Source organism: Pomacea canaliculata, linkage group LG2, assembly GCF_003073045.1.
Source record: "Pomacea canaliculata isolate SZHN2017 linkage group LG2, ASM307304v1, whole genome shotgun sequence".
Lineage (NCBI taxonomy): Eukaryota > Metazoa > Mollusca > Gastropoda > Architaenioglossa > Ampullariidae > Pomacea > Pomacea canaliculata.
Genome location: NC_037591.1, coordinates 41,104,205 through 41,120,942, shown reverse-complemented (window position 1 = coordinate 41,120,942; position 16,738 = coordinate 41,104,205). Strand labels below are relative to the sequence as shown.

The window sequence follows — 16,738 nt, the reverse complement described above, 5'->3', positions numbered from 1 at the left end:
TGAATACTTTTTAACTTCATATAATTTATGTTCACAATCCTAAGATCCGGGATGAAGCTCCGAGCTGTCACCGTCTATGGGTATCTTCTGTAAACACGAGGTCGCGACAGAGTGAGGGTCCAGTCTAACACCATGTGGATCAGATCCCGCTGGCTCACAGTCAGGCACTGGCTTCAATGCAACTTACTCATCAGGTAAATCATTTTTTACAAATTACTACAATTATATTCTTTCAGTTTTTTGTCTCGTCTTCCTTTAATGCTTATACTTGACTGCATAGCTCAAGGACATGTAGAACACACAGAAATAATTAGTTGTCTTAAGGAGCTTTGCAATTTCACACACACAAAAAAACCCAACAAAACAAGTGCTCATGATCTTTACCATTTTATAGCTCGAATGCGAATCACGCTTTTACTTTTTTTCTTTCCTTCTAATTTCTTTTGTCAAAAACACCTGATAACTAGTGTCACGTATTGAAGATGATGACAAATCACACGGCGATATACTTCTCATAATATACAAAAACTCCACTGACATTTAATTGGTCAAATGACATTACATGTTATCTACTACAATTCAACTCTCGTCAGTGATGCAATAATTCCACTCACCCTTTTAAAGCTCGGAGGTGGGCTCCTGTTATCTCCCATTCGTCCGCACGACCTTCACTCTCTCTCAGTCGTGTCCACTAGTGTATACAACACATCACCACCACCGACAACGCCGGGCATTCATGACAATATGTCTGCCTCTCCATTAAAAAAGGTAGCAATGAAAACAGCTACTTTTAAACGAGAAGAAACGGTAAAAGTAATTTTATCTAAAATATATCATAACTGACGCATTCTATGCAGAAAAGGCCTCATGATCAAGAAAACAGAATAATATTATATATTATAGTATGGTCTACAAGGAGATCAGTCTCTCTGTGTTTATGGGTTCTATAATGGCATCTCACTGAAACCTAGAAGAAACAATGAGACAGAAAATGCAAAGCAGATGTGGTTTAAAGTGGTAAAGCATTATAATTAAGCCCATCAAAATGTCCAAGAACACATAGTTTACATCACGGGAACCACAAGATCAAGAACACATAGTTTACATCACGGGAACCACAAGATCATGGGTACATTCATGCGGCAGTCGTTAAAATTAAACCGCGTCAATCCCAGTACTAACTAACTGTGAGCCTACACAACGAGGTCTTAAGTCGCGCGGAACAGTTTTGTGCTCGAGGCCCCGAAAGGTGATGATTTGATGTTTTGTGCAGTTTGACTTTTGTTTAAAAATGGATTCTTTGGTTAATAAACTATCAGGAAAATACACTGCTGTGTTAAAATATAAGTTAGAAAGTGACTTAAAATACGTTTTAATCGAGGTAGCCTACTGCGATCCGTACTGCGTTCAGACGAAATTCAAACGCTGTTTCGCTACAGTTGCCCTTTCATAACCCATCCTGTAATACCTTGACAGAAAGCCCGGAGTCGGTATGTTCATCTTCTTTAAAGAACGATTCAAATATTAACCCATCGAAAGATGTGTCTGCAAAAGTTTAAAAGTAAACAAACCTGGTCAGGCCCTCTAGACGCTAATCTCTGAATTCTCTTTTCTCTAAATGGCCACCACCGTACTGCCACACTTCAAACATTCATAAATCAATGTTAGGACTAGAAGAACATCCTCTGTATCAAAAGAAAGTTCAGAGCCTGTACTTTTAAAAAATATGCTATTTGGAAAATTTCAAATTTCCGACTTAAGACTCAATTCGTCTTGGAGGATCAAAAATAACCTCATCCTTCTTTAAGTTTCTCTGTCCTATTCTCTCTCTTTCCTAAGGGTTGACTTCTGAAATGCAATATTAATCTGTTTACAAAACCCTCAGTTAACACTAACATACAGTGAGATTTTTTTTTACTTGTGAAGCTGATCAAAACTGACTAGTTTGTAAATATTGTACTTTCTCCCTCTTTGGTCCATAGCGTCTATGTAGACAACACTTGTTCTGAACACAACAAGAAATATCGACAGCTAAAGAAATCCATAAGAATCTTCTTTGTCCTTTCTTCTGCTTTCTCATAACTGTTCACTTCTTGTTCTTTCTCTGATCTCTGATCTCTTTTTTTCTGTATTCTTTGTTATGTTTCCTTGTATTTCTGGTTTTGTCTTATAAATAATATTTTCCTTTAATATGTAGAGGGCCGGTAGGCCAGCGTTGTTGCTAGTTTTGGCGGGATCTGCTGGGACAGGGGGAGAGATGGCAAAATAGCGGTGATTGGCTAGGGTAAAACGGCGTATTGTTCCGACCGTATCAGAGCATCGCAAAGTTTACCCCTTCCCAGAGGTATATAAGGGCAGAGCTGAGACGAAAGGACAGATCAGAGTCGGCGGAGACAGCGCGCACAGCTACACGACGAAGAAGAGACAGCTCCGACCTCTAGCGCCTCGGGCGATTGACGCAGCCGTGACCATCGTATAAGAAATAAAGGGTCGCACACCTGCTGACTGTTCCTGCCTTTTTGGTTCGAGTGTTGTACTATTGTTGTCACCATACAACCCCACCTTACCACTCGGTTACAAATAGAAGAATCAAAATTGTCGGAAGGAGTTTTAATATGTGCTCTTTATATTACCAATAAAAAATACTCTCGTTTTGGTCAAAATAAATTTTGAAACTTCATCTTGTCCACAGCAATCATTCCACAGAAGTTTCTCCTTGTCACTGACTCTCATAACGGCATCCACCGCATAGACATCGACACGGGAAGTAATGTTACAATCCGTCCAAGTGGTCTACAGGACCCAATGGGTATTGACTACGATCCAGTAGACGGTCGTGTTTATTGGTCAGATATAGAGGACGAGACCATTCGATCCGCTAACCTTGATGGCAGCGATGCTCGGCTGGTTCGCAATATTAGTCAAGGTAAAGTAGCTTTCATGCTACTTGGTTTTATGTTTTATACTTGTTACAAATTTGTTAAAACAGCTTTAATAATAATGAAGAGCATTTACATAGCTTATTTTTCTACTAATGGGGACGACACACAAGTCACAGACAACACTGCGTCCCACACGTGTTCTTTCTGACAACAGATTACAAAGACCTGTACGTGGGCTTACAATTCACTATTATTCGGGATCTTGTGTTGATTTTAGGGGAGGGCAGTAAATTTCATTGAACTATTTTCTTGAATCAGAAGAATATCTTCAGTGACTCCTATACATTTGACTCAGATTGTAAGTCTTATGCGCGCTTTTAACTTTTCTCTAGAGACTGCCAGGAAGCTCTGTCTTATTAGGTTTACCTCTGTTTCATGCCATTTATTATATGTTAAACAATATATTTACACACTAATTTAAATGTTCGCATCTACAATATAAGACCGTTGTATCTAGATTTATAATATTAAAATTATTGTAAGAGACTTGTAACAAATTATGCTGAGGTATCTGAACATATTGACAATTTCAAGTTGTGAATAATCATAGAATAACTTCACTTATTAACAATAAAACCACCATTTCCAGAACAACAAACTTGAAACTTATCTAAAATTTACACAAAATAAGACGTTTGGCAACTTGACAAAACATGAAGTTGATTCTACAGACCTCTAATATCGCACACTAATGCAATATCGTCAGCAAACAATAAATAATCAGTTGTATCAAATCAGACGAGATCTGAATCTCTTAATACCTTTTCTGTCATATTTCATTAGTCAATTATAAACAATGAACTTTAACAATTAACAGGACTACATGTTTATCTTCATTAAGACTCTAGACAAATAATTGTACATAGCTTTGCTGCTCTGCACATTTTTCCATGCATACATTGTTCTGTAGTACGTGCCCAGTTTTTCCCTTTTACAGAGGTCAAAGGCTTATAAAGTCAATGGAAGATCATAAAGTTTTGTTATGCCTGATCAATTGCTTTTGTATTACTGCTATTAGAAAAATTATGTGGTCTACTTTGCTATGCATTTTGCTAAAGCCAGCTTATCCCCACCCTCTATATTTTTCCTCAATCAGCATATGCGTTTGTGATAATGAACCTTAGATTTACTTCAAATGTTTAGAAGAGAAATATACCACGGTAATTATCCGTTGAGCAGCATCACACTTTTAAACAATGTCTGAATAATGCCTACAAGTCAGCATCAGGAAATTTTCCATGATTAATAGGCGACTAAAAAAGAAGATAAAAAAAGGAGATAGCTGATAATAAATGTTTAAAAAGTTTCCTACTTAACCTGTGTGTTCCTGCTGCTGTTTTACTACTCTTCAGAGATTGTATTGCCTGCACTACTTTCTCCGGGGCAGTCGGGTTATTTAACTTTAAGGTCATCATCATCATCGTTGTTATCATAAACATAAGCAGCAACAACAACAGCAGCAACATGTGAAGTGTTAGCTTTATCTATGCTTGACTTGCTTGAAACAGCAAAGGAATTAAAAATCTTTCTAAGATCACAATACTGTACCAGGTTTCAAGGGCTATAGAGGTACTAGTAAATATTCTTTTTTAAAAAGAATGGACTTTCTCCCAAATAATTTGAATAGACATAATGGTTCTTCAGAGTGTTTAGTACTTGTACTAGAAGTGCCTTATTAAAGTCTTTTTTGAATAAGACGAGTTGTTTCTCAAAACACGTGTTCATAACTTTTCTGAATGTAATCTTAACTTAACTCATCTAGTTGAACACTATTCGAAACACATTTTTTCTAGCCATAGCTTTCAATTTCCCCAAATGAGGTTGGCATGATCAAAACTCAAATGAAATGTGGAGCTCAGCATCAAAAAAATTCAAGACTTTGGAAACAAGTCTTTTAGACTAATTCTTTATTTCAGCCTAAGTATTACAATATAGTAGCTGGATGTTCCATATGTCTAGAAGGCTGGTCAGAACTAAAAAATATAAAAAAACCAATATAAGTCCAGGCACAGATGGTCTTACTGTTTGAATTTAAAAAACAATTCTTTGTTGACATCGGAACGTTCTTGATTGTAATCAATTAATGAAGGTTTTAAAGACCAGTTATCAGTATCTCAACGCAAGGCATAATTACTTGTTTGCCAAAGACAAAAACAAAAACAGTTTATTTACACTTGGAGGCCATATCTCTGTTGAATGTAGCTTAAATATTGAATATCATGTAATGCTAAAACGATTACAACATGTGCTACCGCTGGTGATTGATGTATGTCAGAAAGGATTATTGTAAGGTAGATATATTGGGGATAATATTTGATGATTTTATGATATACTTTACTTTGCATATGTAATAATATCCCTGGATTATTGTTAACTGTGGACTGAGAAAGAGTTGGATTCTGTGGTGTCCTGGTTAATTATCGAAAGATACCTCAAGTTGTTGGTTTCCATAGTCATCATCATCAAAAGTTTGTCACATTGTAGAATATTTCATCTTCCTGTATCTATTTCAATAGGCAATACTTCGGTTTGTTTAGCTTAAAAAGGGGCTGCATGCAAGGGAATGAAATTTCGCCTTATTTATACTTAATATGTGCGAAGATACTTACACTAATTATAAAAGCAATAATAATTGAAGGGAAATAAATATTAAAGAGGAAGAAGTGCTGTTTGGCTCTATTCGCAAATGATAGGATATGCTTTCTAGATGGTAGCAAAAAAATCTCTTAATGAAACTATTAACAAAATAGATAGATTTTCTGATATCTCAGGGTCAGAAGTTAACATTGAAAAGACTCAAGTAGTTGTATGCAGGTAGCATGAAAAAATAGTCATACTATATATATATATGAGAAATAGGAATTCCTATGGGACCCGGGATTTTCAATATTCTGGGTATTGTTTTCAGTTAACTGAAGGAAATTATTCACTTAAATTTCCTTGACAAAATACAGAAATGGAGATTAATCTTACTGTGCTGGGAAAAGAGATATTTAACACCCCTGGGGAAAATAAGAGTAGTGAAATCTCTTGTAACAGCTGAGATAGTTCATCTGCTGACTCCTTTACCGACCCCCCTTCCTCCTCTAGGACTTGATTCAAAGAATTTATAAGAAACTATTTCCCTTTATTTGGAATAGAAAGCCCACAAAAATTAAAAGATCTTTTAGTTGTAATCAATATCAGGAGTGAAGACTAAAACTGTTGTTTCTTAACTCTTTGCAACCCACACTCAAAATTAGCTAAGTTGTCTGAAACTTAACAGTGGGAGTCTCACCAGCTTGATGTTAGTTATTTCCCCAGAGTAAATGATACTTGTTGTGGTGAATATTCTAATATGGCACTTTAATGGTAGTATTTTTAGTGGCAGAAAAGTTGTATATATTGGTTGAATACAAAAACCTCACTAATGTTGATGGTATATATCTTACTCTTGAATAATTCTGTTAGGTAATTGACCACATATATTCCTTTGGAAACAGCGACTCTAACGTATCATTAGGACTTCCTAAATAACGAAACTATCTATAATTGTCTACATCATATTAGACAGATTGTCCTTTTTTGAATACCTCATTATGTATGGTATGTGGCTTGTGCATGTGTATATATAACTGTGACCCTTCACGACGAACTGAGTCTTGAGTCGGGAATTTGAGATTTGCGAAATTGCATATTTTTAAAAAAAGCACATGTTCTGAACTTTCATTGAGTGAGTTATAAACGTTTGAAATGTGGTGGCCATTTAGGGAAAAGCAGGTTCAAAGATTAGCGTCAAGATGGATTTGTTTACTACTAAACTTTTGCAGACAAATCTTTTAATGGGTTAATATTTGAATCGTTCTTTGAAGATGTTGAACATACTGACTCCGTGCTTTCTGGCAAGGTATAACACTATGGGTTATGACAGGGAAACGTTTGTCGAAACAGCGTTTGAATTTCGTCTGAAAGCGGTACGGATCGCGGTAGGGTACCTCGAGTAAAACGTATTTTAAGTCAATTTGTAGCTTTTATTTTAATATAGTAGTGTATTTTACTGATAGTTTGATAAACAAGAAATCCTTTTTTAAAGAAAAGTCAAACTGTACAAAATTGAATCCTATCACCTTCCAGGGCCTCGAGCACAAAACTGTTCCGCGCGATTTAAGACTCATTTCGTCTGGAGGGTCACAAATATTTTAAAGTGTGATTGCATAGGTTGTTAAAGAAGCTTTCCTGTTTGTGTAAGTTACAACTACTGTATTGGGTTTACTGACTAACATAGCCTATGTTTCTATGGTTAGCTGCTTCTTTCCGCTTAGGGTATGACGAGAGGCTGATGAAAGATTTTATGTAGATGCACTTGTACAGGGACGTGTTTTTCCTGTGTCTATGTTGCTTAATGTAGTAGTATTTGATGTTTTGTATGTATTGTATCATACAACAAATGTTTCAAAAAAAGGAAAACACTACACTTAACTAAAATACTGTATGTAAATGACTACAAAACATAAATAGCATATCATTGTCATCAGCGACTCTCAACATTATCGCGGTATTGGTCAAGGTCAAGTAATTTACACACACCGTACTCTTATATTTGTTAATTTATATTTGGTTCTAGAAATTTGTTTTGTTGGTTCAGTGACAAAACTTCTCTAAGGTATTTGAGTTAGTGTGATATTATCATAAATATTAATTTGTTATCTGTCTTTAACTAGGTGCCCTATGGGGCCTTTCTTTGGACTCTGTGTCGAGGCTACTATTCTATACCGACGACGGCAACGAGGTCATAGGAATGATATCACTGGACAACAACAGTCATCATATTGTCGTCGATTCAGACATCGGTCAGCCTATAGACATCGAGCTGGACAAACACAATCGGTGACTATAATAAGACTTGTAAATAATAATAAACACTTGAAATTCTTAGATACTTAGGACCTTAGAAAAGAGTTGGAAAGAGATACTAAAAGATGGTGTATAAAAAGAGTAAATTAAATGAAAGTAGATGGAAATTAGAAAAAAATATATAAATCTGTGTGTAGCAAGGTGAGAGTTGAACCTAAAGACATTGAATAGCTGTTCAAACAGACGAGATATGCACTTATTTTAAATTGCTCATTAAATGTTTACACAAACAACAGTGTCATCTACTGGAGTGACTACATCATGAGTAAAATAGAGAGGTGTAACTATGACGGCTCGCACCGTGAGACAATAATTTCCAAATCCTCGTATCTTCGAAGTCCAGCTGGTCTTGCTTTGGACACAGTAGGTAAGATGTTTAATTTCTCCTGCACTCTTTGTTATTTTTAATTGGAAATTAATTGATATTTGTTCTTTCTTTTCTTCTCTTGTCACTTTTGCCTGCTTCAAAATCTTTGATTTACTTTTAGAAAGTAGGCTTTGTTCATTTAACTTTGTATTTGATGATTTGTTGCTGTTTGCGTGTATCTCATTTTTCTTTGCTTTGTGTAAATTCATCCGTTAGCATACATATTCATGTCTTTCCATTTCTGCATTCTTTCATACGTACTTGCTTTTGTGTGTATACATTTTATGAATGAATACATTAACGAATACCTGGATGTGTCAACTAATGGATCAATGGGTACGAATGTGAAGGGAGGAGACTTTACTGGGCAGATGAAACTACACACCTGATAGGATGGATGGATTTGGAGGACAGGCGACCTGAAGTTTTTTTTTATCAGAGGGACTCATTCTTTATGGGCCTGGATATCTACCAAAATGAGTTGTTTGTCACGAACTGGGGACCTGAAAAGTAAGCAATAATATCGACGTTTACAACGCAAAACCACGTAAGTGTAAACAAGGTTTTATACGGTCAGTGGGAGATGTGTCGTAGCCATGATACATCCTAACACGGGGCTGACGTAACCCGAGGACTGCCTGTACATGTTGATAAACAAAGATCTCAGTGTGAATTATTAAGTAGATTATAGATTTCTTTAAAGACGAATTATCAATGGTTATTCTTTACCTTTTGTTGAGTAGTAGTCAAATGCGAGCGTCTGACATTTGACACAAAATTTGGAGTTTTGTGTCTACGACATTTTGTGTTATATTTTGTATTTCTGTTTGTGTTTCGGTGAACTACTACCAGACATCTGTCACAAACAACACACATCTATCGCATTGACAAGAACGGAACAGTGAGGGCCGCTGTACAAGTTAATGGCAGAGTAAACGATGTTCGTGTCTATGCCGAGGAGAGTACACATAAAGGTGAGTAAACATTCTTTACTGGCCTCAAATTGAAAGCAAAAATATGAGTCAAATATTACAAAAATGCAGAGGAGATGATTTTTTTCTCTAATCGCTTATGATCTGCGTTTTATGCGCTTTATTTACCTCCACCTTAAAATTTAATAAAGCTTTCTGTACGCATAAAATTGTTCTAGACTCAAACTTTCATTCATACATTTTTTAGACACACCACTTGCGCATATCTTGGGCGGTAATGAGTGGGTCAACTGCTTTACATTTTCCATTATTGTCCACTTCAGTTGTTTTATTGCCCACTACAGCATTTCTTCCTCTCCTGGAGGTCTTAGAGTGGTGGCTACAGAACACACGACACCAGACCAGTCCACTATCTTTACTGTAGCGAAAAGCGGTTCCAAATGTCCCAGGGTGTCAACCATGTTGTGTACTAAGTGGTTGGTTTTGTGTTCCATATTAATAAGGCACTTAAGGCACTTGAACTTCAAAGGCCTGTGTTCACTGGTTCATACTAGCAGGTTTAGTGTCACATTAATACTGAAAGATGTGAACTTAGCTTAATTTGTACAACATGTGTTTAGCCTTACAACCTTATGACTTGGACTTGTCAAATGTATGAAAATTAGATTTTTGAATGCACGATTCTTTCAATGATCCTTACTGATTTTGCTGCTTTTCCATCCCTTGTCCACCCTGTTACTGTTGTGATCATGACAGAATGTACGTAGTGCAGTTGTCATGGTTTTAATTAAATGGCGGCTCCTGTGTTCTTCTCCTTCTCCAGCTGTTTTTTTTTTTTTTCTTTTGTAAATTTCGACTTTGTGTGTGCCTTTGGTGTTAACATAACCTTGTTCTTGTTAGTGCTGGTCTCCATTTCCATATAATGCAAAGTCAACAAATGGTAAACAAATCCCTTACCCTAACTTTCACTCTGCTTGCACTAGAATCCCACTTGAAATGTTCTGATGCCTTTAACGTTAAGTTCAGCCAAGAAAAAAGAGTTTGATATTCTCCTTCAATTCTCTTCGATTTTGAAGTCAGCAACTCATTTAGGGTAAAAAGACATCATACATCTAAAGAGTACTTCTATGTCTCTAACTGATTCGTGAAATTAAAAGAAATGATTTATTTAAAGTTAATAGATACCAAAGTGTGTAAAACAAAAACGGTAAAAACACAAGGAATGACCTTTATCTGATTATTAGGAGGAATATTGTCGCACAACACGTGGACATAAAGAGCCGTAATAATGGTGTTACTAACTGTTGCTTTTATAGCCTTTTAATACGATACTTCAACTTAAAACGTGTTACTTTAAAAAGTAAAATATAAAAATATAACTTTAAATTGTTCAATTATTAGTTCTTTCCTATGATAATTTACTTATAATTGTGCGTTTTCATGTTTAAAAGTAATAAAAATTCCTTTTCCTTTAAAGTTCTCGAATCAGAGGATCAAACCTATGTGGCAATAACAGTGTAGATAAAACTTCATAGGAACTCCAGGGAACAGAAGAAAGTTTGCATTGGGACATTGCGCATTCTTTCATAGAAAAACACGAGATCACTTCAGTTTAGGACGTCCATATAATATTACACACGAAACTTCCAGCATGAACAACTTACACTCTACTCTGGCACTCGTACACAACAACAATATCCAAATTAACACACAACACTTAATGAAATTAAATACTAATCCTAAGACCGCACGCAGGCTGGTCTTCTGCAGTTTCCTAAACTGCTAACTTAATCCACTAAAGCTTTCTAAGCACGTTACTAAATATACATTCAAACATGACAGAGTTCTCAAGAGCACTGTTTCTTGCTACACGAAAAGTCCACGTACTTTTCAACTTTCAGTAATGCTGCCTACACCTTAAAATTTCAACTCAACTGTCTTACTCTCTCTAACAACAGAAGGAGGAGAGTAACCGCGGAAGGGGGGGGGGGGGGTACGACACCTACGCCCTCCTCTCTACTTGTGTAACTCTGATAGAAAAGGAAAAGTCTTACTTTCGATAAAACGACTTCAGCCGAACATACGGCGGAAACTTCTACACTCCACGGACGGCACGGACAACGACAACCCTCCCCGTAGTCAGAGTTGTCTTTGCCGAAAGGTACAAGGGGGGAGCCCAAATTGCTCCACACCCTCAGAGGCTTGGTTGGGACACGTTCCACCCGATCGCCAGCTCTGGTACTGCTTTCCACAGCACTCGCCTCGTCCGTACGGCGAATATTCCCCCGCACACAGCAGTGGGAACGACGTGGAGACTCCAGCAAACTTCTTCGAGAGTTTGCTAAACCACCGCTGCAGTTGACTGAGGTTTCATCCCAAAACCAGCAGCAGCCAGTCGGTGAGCCACACAGGTAATACCATAAACCACACAGGTAAAAAAATAGCCGCTGCCGGAGCGATAGCCCCTGGCTCGATGTTCGATCGCTCGCTACTCGCTGCTCGATGGCCGCTACGGTAGGGCTTAAATACTCACCCCGGTCACACTAGACCAGATGTGAGCACAGCCCGAGCCGTACGTGAAATACTCTGAAATTCGTGGCCAGCGCTTTTCCACGAAAAACACGACATACATGCGTGTCAGCTTTCCATCTTTCCTCTCTTACACTGTTGACCGTAACATGGCAGAGGGGCGACACACAGGGCGGGCTACTCCGCCCTGCTCCCCTCCACCTCCTTCTACCATACTCAGGTGAAGAAACACGGGATGCACGGACTAGTCCGTGACACCAGGGGATCAACAACGGAAAGGTGACTGACCCCTTCAGTAAGGACTTGAGTGAGGCAAGGTTGTCTGCTCTCACCGACAGTCTTACTGATCGTCATAGACTGGATCATGAGAAGAACAATCTTTAACAACACAAGCGTTCAGTGGACTTTCGCTAATCATCTTGAGGATCTCGACTCTGAAGATGTCCCACAAGCAACAACACACACAAAGCTCACTCGGCTCGCAGAAGAAGCAGCGATGACTGGCCTGGTCAACATCAAGAAGACAGAGGTAATGCGGGTCAAAAGCAGGCAAGAAGCTCCACACCAACTTCATGGGGAATGTATTACAGAGTATGACCGTTTCACCTACCTTGGCAGCATTGTAAGAACATGTAAGAAGCCGAATAAATAAATCCCGGCTTGCATTCCACACGCTTCCTACTATCATTAACTTCAAGGCTTTATATCTTTCCACCAAGCTTCGCACCTTGAAAGCAAATTTGAAGTCAGTCCTTCGATATGGATCTGAGAAATGGCGTGTGACAAACATCATCACCAACAAGATTCAGACAAGAGTCAACAGATGTTTGAGCCACATCCTCAACATCAGATGGCCCGAGAAGATTCCAATACAGACGCGTGGAAGAAAACCAACCAAAAGCCCGTCCTTTTAACGATGTTTTCCCTAACACCTCTACTTTTCTACCCCTCACACACTCTACGTTGGTACGTAGTCCCCCCCCCCCCATTTTCTTGCATGAGGGGTCTATAGATGCGTTGTCTACTGTCTACCTTGCGTTATGTTTTTGTTTTGTTTTTATCCACCACGCACCTGTAATCAGCAGACCTTAGAGTGCACAAAAGCTCCTGCTTTACTTGCTCAGACTAAAGTGTCTCTTCTATCGGTGCATCAATTCCGCCGTATCTCCAGGTGTGTTGTCTCCGTTGCTGCTCTGTGACAACTAAATGGACAACACAAGCCTCACTCGCGCTAGTGGTACGCGTTCACCTCATTCACACGACGAGGACACACGCACGACACACCAGCATTCGTTCGCACTGACACACTCACACATATAAATAGGTTTAAAGACAAATATTTATTTACACAATTTACACATACAACTACTGTATCTATCCTAACCTACCCACCTAGCCTATCAAAATCTAGCACCTAACTCTGGGGAAAGAGGGTTGTTGAGTAACACGAGCCACTATTCCAGCGGACCAAAAAGATAATATAAACCCATAACATCAGACGTTTTTCTGTATAGGCTTTAGTGCTAGGCGTTGCAAGGAAAGTGACGAGACTGTCGATGAAAGATGTAAAGAATCAAGTTACACAGGAAACAGAGTAAAGCCTACTTTCCGTGGGAAGTACAGGTGTTGCTGGCTCGGAATAAGGATGATGTCAGTGTTGTACAATGATTACTGACTATTAGAATTTTCCTAAATGTTTATAATAGTCGACTGTCTGGGTGGTATCGCCATAGATTGCATCAAACTTGTTCATCCTCAAGTCAAGAATTATTTCCCTTGTCTTAAAGGCGCTGAAGTCAAGAAAATGTTGTTCACACCCAATGTACATGTACACTGTCAGACAGAGTGCCACTGTAAACATGTTCATTATCATACAACAGTGACAGCGAGGCGGCGATGTCAGCAGATAGTGTGACAAAATCTCTGTCTATGGGCAAGCTACAGTGGTTCAAGATATTTATCTCCAGCAGTTCAGTTCCTATTTTACCATTTATTACTGTATAAGTGTATATTAATCTCATTATGGATATATTTGTCGGTATCTACCACACCGGTCAGTTGTTATACAGCAAGAACTAAAAGTACATGTAAGAAGGAACGCTTGAGGATCTGTGCGGAACGTTTTTGTTTCGGTCTTAGTAGTAAGATGTTAGTTTAATACTACAATTAATTAACATATAATTACTTGTGCTACAATTGAGTGTAGAACTAAGATATTTAACGTGTTGTACAAATCATCAGGAGTGTCAGATCCTTCTGTGTACGTTGATATTTGATGTTTGTATCTCATAACCGACTGATGTGAAAATCTTATTTCCTAAGCTACAACAACCTACACCCTTTATTTATATTTTCAGCATCTACCCCACCAGCACCAACAAGCGATCACACAATAGAAAGTGGAAGTACAGGTAGTGTTAAAAGATTCACTTATTGTCCCATTTACCTGTGTTTAGGTCACATTTCTTAAAAAAAAAAAAAAAAAAAAAAAAAAAAAAGCTTTTCGAAGACATTTTATTTCACTTCTTTACTGACACTCAATACATTTTAATATAATAATTTCACTCATTGTATAGTATCGGTTTTTAGACCCACATAGTGCTTTATCAAATAATTTGAAAAATTATGTACCGCCAATAGCGGACTATATACTATGTACCACAACCTTTGCCCCCGGCTTTAAGCCTTGCGGCTTACCCAGCCTTGCCGCGTGTTTGCGGATTTTTGATTATTTTTCAGATTCCGATGGAATTTTCAATATGCTCCATGTTAAACTCTTCACGTGGTTACTGTGTTAATTACTCACATATTATAATCAAAGCCTCACATAATTGAACCATTCATATTAGTGTCTCAAACACACACCCTGTTCATGCCAGAAGCGAGACAAAATGATTTCTATGCAGCTTTCAAGTTGTAGAAATTTGCGGCTTATAAGCCAGTCTCTGTAGGAGGGAGGATAGAATGAGGAGTCTAATGAGGAGCAAAGTTGTGGGGCAGGAGTGTGAACAAACAAGATTTCAGTAAAATAGTGAGTGGGGAGGGAGGAGCTACAAAGAATTCACAGCATATAGTTGAGAGCTTGTAGTCTATGGTAGCTTTAACTGCTAGACAGTGAAGACAATAAAAAAGTAGTGTGACATGTTCACATTTGAGAGTCCGGAGAAGTTGAGTTCTGGACTTTGTGAAGATTATCAATAAGGTTCTGTGGACAGCCATCAAGACGAGAGTTGCAGTAGTCTAGTGGAGACACAACAAATGAGTAGATGAGAAGTGGTGAGATGGAAAGAGTATGGCGAATGTTGCTGATCTTCTGGAGCTCATAGTATACAGAACGACAGATGTGAGAAACATGTTCATCAAGCAAACATCATGTAACCTACGTGACGTGTTGAAGTAACAAAAATGAAAAAAAGCAGAGAATTAAAAACAAATTGTAGTAGGAGGGCCTTATATACTGCTGCGCTAAAAAGACCGAAATTTACGTTGTGTGTGTGTTTTATAACGGAAGAGGAAATATATCATAAACAAGTTTGCAATTGTTTTTATATCTCTTATTATATTTTGTAGAAACAGACTCTGATGGCACTGAGACTTTAAACATCATTTTGGTCGGCGTCATCGTTGCCTTGGTAGTAACTACTGGCATCACCATTCTCATCGTTATCATTAAAAAAAGAAAATGTAAGTAAACATCAGGAAATATTACTCATATAAACATAACAACAATCCACCAAAATAACAAATAGATAACCACATTACTTTGACTACACTTTAAACATGACAAACATAACAGTTGCAACAGCACAATTAAACTTCTTGTCATAACTAATCTCAAAGTTTACAATTTTCTGTGAGAAGAAATCACTCGGACATCGTCGGTCAGTTTTTGCGGCCACAGGGCAAAGGTTACACACCGTGACACAAAGTCTCGCTGTCGCTATAGCAACGCTCGAGGAAAAAAAGAAAATTTGCTGATTATTTGTTCTAGCAGAGTGACAATTCTTCTTTGAAAACGTGAAGAATGAGAACATTCTGCTGTCTTTTGTGTACACAGACTTTTATCTCGTCTTTACAGAGGTAAGAAAAAGAATTTGTTTGATATCAGGCCCATGGTTTGCAAGACTTTGTTCCCATGTAACATAAAAGCTTGAAGAAAACACTATATTTCATAATTTTTCTGTAACGTGCAATTGATCTAACATTTTTGGAATCATAACCGCTTTTTCTTAGTTTTTTTATTTTTTTTTTTGTTTTTTGGGGTTTTTTGGACAATTTTTTTTCTGTTTTGATCACATTTGTTAGAAGAAAAAACCTGAAACACTTCTAGTAATCTACTTGGTTTTAGAAAGTTTTCGATGTCTTCAGTTACAAAATGTAGAATCTGTTAAATTCAGCAAGGTCTTGATACATCCATCTATTAGTCTGTCTTTATTCTCGACCACTGTAATAACTGTTGCCACTGATTACCACCACTAGGAGGGAGATATGAGAGTGAGTGTAGTAATTGTATGGGTGTGTGGCAAGTGGCTTTGTTGTCTATTTTATTGTTTGTGAGCTCCAAATATAGAAAGATTTGTGTATCTTCTGTAAAGAATAAGGATGTCTTTTATTGTTATGATCTGGCCTTTAATTGAATCCAACAGATCAGCAAGCAAATGGTTAGAGACACATCAATGATGATGATGATGATGATGTAGTTTTGTAGCGCGCTAGTATCCGTATCACAAAGATGCGCTCAATGCCCGGTGAACCCAGCAGCCACCAAACTGCATGTCAAAGGATCAACTGCAAATAATGTTAAACAAGTGAGTCTTAAGATTTTTCTTGAAAGATCCAATACTATCAGACTCCTTGATCGAGAGGGGAAGCGAGTTCCACAAAAGCGGGGCTACATTGGAGAAGGATCTGAAACCCGCAGTCTTCTTGTTAGCATTCCCTGACTGAACACTCGGTCGTCGAAGTCTGAAGTGAGCTGCTGAACGAAGGTTCCGCTGAGGTTGGTAACAACGAATGAGTTCTTGCAGATAGACAGGCTCAAGGTCGTGAAGACAGCCATATGTCAAGGTTAACAA

The 16,738-nt window shown here is 37.9% G+C and overlaps 1 protein-coding gene across 1 annotated transcript in view; it reads left to right on the top strand.

Annotated features, from left to right (window-relative positions):
* LOC112556882 (low-density lipoprotein receptor-related protein 4-like) overlaps nt 1–16,738 on the top strand; it is a 454,098-nt gene that overhangs the window by 32,202 nt on the left and 405,158 nt on the right. The gene's annotated exons all lie outside the window — the stretch shown is intronic.